This window comes from Sorex fumeus, unplaced genomic scaffold (genome assembly GCF_029834395.1).
Source record: "Sorex fumeus unplaced genomic scaffold, SorFum_2.1 ptg000097l, whole genome shotgun sequence".
In the NCBI taxonomy this organism is placed as follows: Eukaryota; Metazoa; Chordata; class Mammalia; order Eulipotyphla; family Soricidae; genus Sorex; species Sorex fumeus.
The window spans coordinates 1,782,504-1,788,695 of NW_026606154.1; positions in this window are offsets into that span (position 1 = coordinate 1,782,504).

Sequence of the window (6,192 nt, forward strand, 5' to 3'; positions counted from 1 at the left end):
ACAGGAGATACTGGTAGTTCTCCCATTACCCATTTGCACACTCACCCCTCACAAGGGCTGACACTCTCCCGCTGCCACACGGGGATGGAGGGGTGCAGTGCTTCTGTTTGAATTGTGGGGTACTCCGGGCAGAGCTGAGTAGCCTGCATCTCCCCCCACCGCACACACTTTTCCCCGTTCCTTCATGGCCCCCTCTGCCTTCTGGGTCATGCAGCTGGCACGTTTCTAGGGCTTGGGTTTAGAGGAAACTCCCAGCTCCGAAAACACAAGCTGGCACATCTTCCTGTAAGCTGAGCTTGTGAGTCAGCAGATCTGCGTGCGTGCGTGTGTCAGACTGGCAGCTGGCCACGAGGGCCGAAGGCAGCGTCTGCAGCGACGGCTGTGTTGTGAGCAGGCATCTCGCGGTGATCTTGACAAGACTCAGCTTCTCCGTCTGAGTGTGTGTGCCCAGGAACGCCAGTGAGTTGTGACCCTGTGTGACAGTGTGCACGCCTTCCCGGGTGCAGGTGTCCAAGCGGGCAGCAGGGCTCATGGCGGGTGTGGGGGTGGCTCAGTTTAGTGTCCAAATGAGAGCACTTCAGTTGCTGGAAGGACAGCAGGATGAACTGTGTTGGGTTTGTTTCCATGTGCACACATGACCACATATGTAATGCCTTATGTGGTACCTGATCCTGTAGTGGGTGGCGCATTCAGTTTGTTATTATTATTATTATTATTATAGTTATTTTGGTTTGTTTTTTTTTTTGCTTTTTTGGTCCACACACTGCAGTGTGCAGGGGTCACTCTTGACTACGAGCTGGGAGTGGCAGTGCTTGAGGAACCATCGGGTGGGGTGGGGCGTTGAGGGTGGGGATTGAACCATGGCCTCCCACATGCCAAGCTCACCCTCCGCCTGTGGAGCACTTCCTCAGGCCTCATCTGTGTGTTTTTAGGTACGTACACTCTGGTGTGGCTTTGTCCCTGTGTTAAGCGTGCATACGTGTGATAGTGTCCCCAGGTGTTGACACGACCTTGTCGTGAGAGCTTTGCCTACTGTCGAGCCCAGCTCCAGTTTGTGTGAGAGGTGTCCCCCTCCAGGGTCCCAGCTCCCAGAATAAGTGGAGTTACCCTGTTTGTTTAGCATGTCAATAGTAGAGGGAAGAGCATTCATCTAGGGCATGCCTTTTGTCTTCGCTGTTCTTCCCACTGACCCCTTCCACAAGCAGCCAGTGTGTCCCTGGGCTGCAGTGTTCAGAAGGCCCCAGGGCCCTGAACAATAATTCGTGGCCAACTGGGCTGGCAGAGTACGAGAATGCAGTGTTTCTCAGGCCCTTTGGTGCCAGGGGTTATCCAGGCCACCTTTACAGTGCAAGGAGTGGAGTGGGAGGTTCTCTAGGACTAAAACCTGCAGTGCTCTGGGTTCTCCGGCAACACTCAGAGGATCCCATGCCAGGAATTCAAGAGGCCGCCTGAAATGCATGTCTCATAACCCTTGTACTACCTCTCTGGCCCAGTGAATCATTTAGTTTACCCCCCATTGCTAGGCATTTCGATTTTTTGGGGGGGGTCTTGGATTAGTTCAAACAAGGTTACAATTGAATATTCCACACACACATTTCCAGGTTCAGTTACTGGGAATTGAACAGCTATGTTCTAAGAAATAAATTACGTATTCCCCCCACCCCCCAAATCTGTGAACTTTCCCCAACGTTCAGCTCTCCTCTTACTTCGTTCCAACTGACAGAACACACAGGGCAGCCAGCTCTCCCTCTACGTCTCGGCCACGCTGGCAAGTCCTTTCTGTCAACAGCTGTCTCTGCAGTGCTGCCACTCCACGGGGCCTCATCTGCGATGAGCTCATGCTGGAGGATTCTTCAACCCCCAAGTCCCCGTCAGCATTGACAGCTTGGTTCCCGCTTGGCTATTAGGTCTCGAATGATTCAAAGGTCTATTCTTTTATTTTATTTTATTTTATTTTAAATTGGAGTGATTGGGCTGGAGCGATAGCACAGCGGTAGGGCATTTGCCTTGCACGCAGCCAATATGGCCGACCCGAGTTCGATTCCTCTGCCCCTCTCAGAGAGACCAGCAAGCTACCGAGAGTATCTCGCCCGCACTGCAGAGCCTGGCAAGCCACCTGGGATGTATTCGATATGCCAAACACAGTAACAACAAAATCTCCAATGGAGACGTTACTGGGCCCGCTCAAGCAAATCGATGATCAACGGGAGGGCCTTTACCTTTACCTTTACCTTTTTAAATTGAATCACCGTGAACTACACTTACAAAGCTTTCATGTTTGAGTTTCAGTCATACACTGATAAAATACCCATCCCTCCACCAGTGTACATTTTCCACCACCAACATCCCCAGTATCCCTCCCACCCACCCCTCCCCACACACCCACCAGCCCCTGCCTCTATGCAAACAATTTTCTTCTTACTCTCTCTCTCTACTTTGGGGCATTATGGTTTGTAATACAGATACTAAGAGGCTATCATGTTTGGTCCTTTATCTACTTTCAACACACATCTCCTATTTGGAACAATCCTTTCAATCGTCATTGACTTAGTGATCCCTTCTCTATTCCAAGTACCTTCTCCCCCTGCTCATAAGGCAGGCTTCCAACCATGTAGCAATCTCCTGGCCATGTCTCTACTTCCTTGAGTGTTAGTCTCATATTGTGATTTTTTTTATTCCACAAATGAATGCAGTTATTCTATGTCTGTCCCCTTTTTCTGACTCATTTCACTTAGCATAATACTCTCCATGACCATCCACTTATAAGCAAATTTCATGACTTCATCTTTCCTAACAGCTGCATAGATGTAGATATACAAAGTTTCCTTAACCAGTTGTCTGTTCTTGGGCACTTGGGTTGTTTCCAGATTCTGGCTATTGTGAACAGTGCTGCAATGAACATACAGGTGCAGATGCCATTTCTGCTGTGCTCTTTGATTCAGCAGTCTTAAACATGCTTCTATACTACAGTTGGAAAAAGGCACTGTAGCACTATCTTAAGCCCTGTGCATCGCCGGGTGTGACCCAAAAAGCACTGTCACTGATACTGTCCTCCATTGTTCATTGATTTGCTCGAGTGGGCCCAGTAACATCTCCATTGTGAGACCTGTTGTTACTGTGTTTGGCATATCAAATACGTCACGGGGAGCTTGCCAGGCTTTGCCGTGCGGGCGGGATACTTGGTAGCTTAACGGGCTCTCCAAGAGGGGTGGAGGAAGGGGTGAAAATAGGCAGACAGAGGAAGGCCTGAATTTTAATAATGGGTTTTAAGTGAAAGCCTTTGAACTTTTTTTTTTTTTAGAAGAGAAAGAATAAGAGAATGGGGCTGGAGAGACAGTGAATGAGGTTCTCTGGGCTCTGTCCTTGAGTATGGAGTGACACCTACAGACCCAACTGTTCCCCGAGGTCTTTTCTCCTTGGACACCCTAAAGATTCTGACACAGCACTGCTCTGAGGTACTTGACCTCCCAACCGCACTGTATTCAAAAGCAAGAGATGTCACACATGTGTGCAGAGAAGGGATTTAGACAGTGCTGGGTTGGGTTGGATGTATATGTGGGAAAAGAGATCCTCTATGACAATTTTGTTTATTAATTTTTTTTGGGGGGGGGGTCACATCAGGCTGTGCTCAGGGCTTAGGGGACCATATTGGGTGCTAGGAATCAAGCCTGGGTTAGCCGCAGGTAAGGGCCTCTCCCCATTACACTATTGCTCTGGCCTCATCACTTTGACAATTTTTTTTTCTTTTTGGGCTGGAGCAATAGCACAGTGGTAGGGCATGTGGCCAACTCGGCTGACCTGGGTTTAATTCCTCCGTCCCTCTCAGAGAGCTCGGCAAGATACTTGAGAGTATCTCACCCGCACGGCAAAGCCTGGCAGGCTACCCATGAGGTATTCGATATGCCAAATACAGTAACAAGTCTCACAATGTTACTGGGCCTGCTCGAGCAAATCAATGAACAACGGGAGGACGGTGACAGTGACAGTACTTTTAGGGTCACACTCAGCGATTCACAGGGCTACTCCTGGCTCATGCACTCAGGAATTACTCCTGGCGGTGCTCAGGGGACCATATGGAACGCTGGGAATCAAACCCGGATTGGCTGCATGTAAGGCAAATACCCTTCCTGCTGTGCTATCATTCCAGTCCTGCTTTGACAATTTTAAAGTGCCATTCTGATGCCACTAAAGTCTACACTGAGAAGAAAGGCCCCAGAACAGAAAGAATAAGAGAATGGGACTGGAGAGACAGTACAGCAGGCATAGTGTTTGCCTTGTACATGATCAGCCTGGGTTCAGTCCCCAGAACCCCATTTGGTTCGTGAACCCCGCCAAGTATGCTCCCTGAGTGCAGAGGCAGAAGTAAGCCTTGAGCACTGCCTGGTGTGGCCCAAACATGGGCCGTTAGTTGGGGGTTGCATACTTCAGCTGCAATGCTTGTACATGAGCTTGCCAGGGGTTAAATGCTTTATTTATTTTGGTTTAGTGGGCCACACCCAGTGGTGATCAGAGCTTACTCCTGCCTCTGCATACAGAGATCACTCCTGATGGGTGGGGGCTCACTGTCACTGTTACTGTCCTGTTGTTCATCGATTTGCTCTAGCGGGCCCAGTAACATTGTGAGACTTGTTACTGTGTTTGGCATATTGAATACATCACGGATAGCTTGCCAGGCTTTGCTGTGTGGGCAAGATACTCTTGGTAGCTTGCCGGGTTCTCCGAGAGGGGCGGAGGAATCAAACTCAGGTCAACTGTGTGGGCAGTGTGCAAGGCAAACGCCCTACCCGCTGTTCTATCACTCCAGCCCAGTGGGTGGGTTCAGGGAAACTTTTTTGTTTTTCTTTTTCTAGTATTGAACCTCATAAGGAATTGATTGAACCTGGGTTGGCCATCTGCAAGGCAAGTGCCCTGCCCACTGTTCTGTCTCTTTGGCCCCAAGGGTGAAATGCTTGTGGTGCTGGCATATCTTTGTAGCTGTGGTTGTCCACTTTGGGATCCAACCATATGAACTGCAGTGTTTGCAAATGCCTGACTTCTGGTGATGCCATCAGAAAGAGGTGGTGGCACCAGGGATTACAGGCAGCAAAGCTTCAGGTGGTACTCAGTGAACACCAGCATTTGCTAGGCAGGCATTTTAGGCACTGAGCCATTTTCAGCACACACCCTCCCCGCCCCGCTAGATTATACTAGGAAAAAATAGAACTTATACTTTATAATCAAGAAGTTATATTTACAGAGAAAAAACATTTTAATGGGTGATGATAAAGTTGAGTTTTGTGTAGAAAATATATATTTAAATTTGCAGTACTCAGCGGCGTCTGGTTTGGTAGTCACAGTCTATTTTAAGTATTGTTTTTGGTGGCTGAGGATTGATCCCAGGGTTTTACTCATGCAAAGGATTTTTTTAGCATTTTGTTACATCCCCAGTCCTTTCCCTTTAGGTCTTTTTCCCCCACTTCCATTCTAAATATGCTGGTTACTTAACTTATAAGTAATTTTGTGGACATTTCTGATTCTTTCCATATGGTAAATTATTAGGAGGAAAAATTCAAATAAAAGGGCCGTAATCAGTAGAGCAACTAACATTAGTACTCTACTAATAAAAAATATTGTAAACAGTAGGTGTATGTTTTAAACATTTATTAGCACAGCGGGTAGGGCGTTCGCCTTACAAGCGGCCAACATGGCCGACCCGAGTTCGATTCCTCCGCCCCTCTCGGAGAGCCCGGCAAGCTACTGAGAGTATTCGATATGCCAGACACAGTAACAACAAAGTCTCCAATGGAGACGTTACTGGGCCCGCTCGAGCAAATCAACGATCAACGGGAGGGCCTTTACCTTTACCTTACCTTTACCTATTATCTTTAGGATTCAAAATATAATTTCTAAAGTTGAAAAATCAAATCTGGTTTATGTACTTCATACTAACACGTAACTTAGTTATCTGAGTAGAACTACACAAAGTTAAGTTAATGGTCTTTAGCTTTTTTTTTTTTTTTTTTCTTTTTGGGTCACACCCGGTGATGCACAGGGGTCACTCCTGGCTCTGCACTCAGGAATTATCCCTGGTGGTGCTCAGGGGACCATATGGGATGCTGGGAATCGGACTTGGGTAGGCCGTGTGTAAGCCCTACCCGCTGTGCTATCACTCCAGCCCCAATGGTCTTTAGCATTTAACCTGTCAAAATTGGT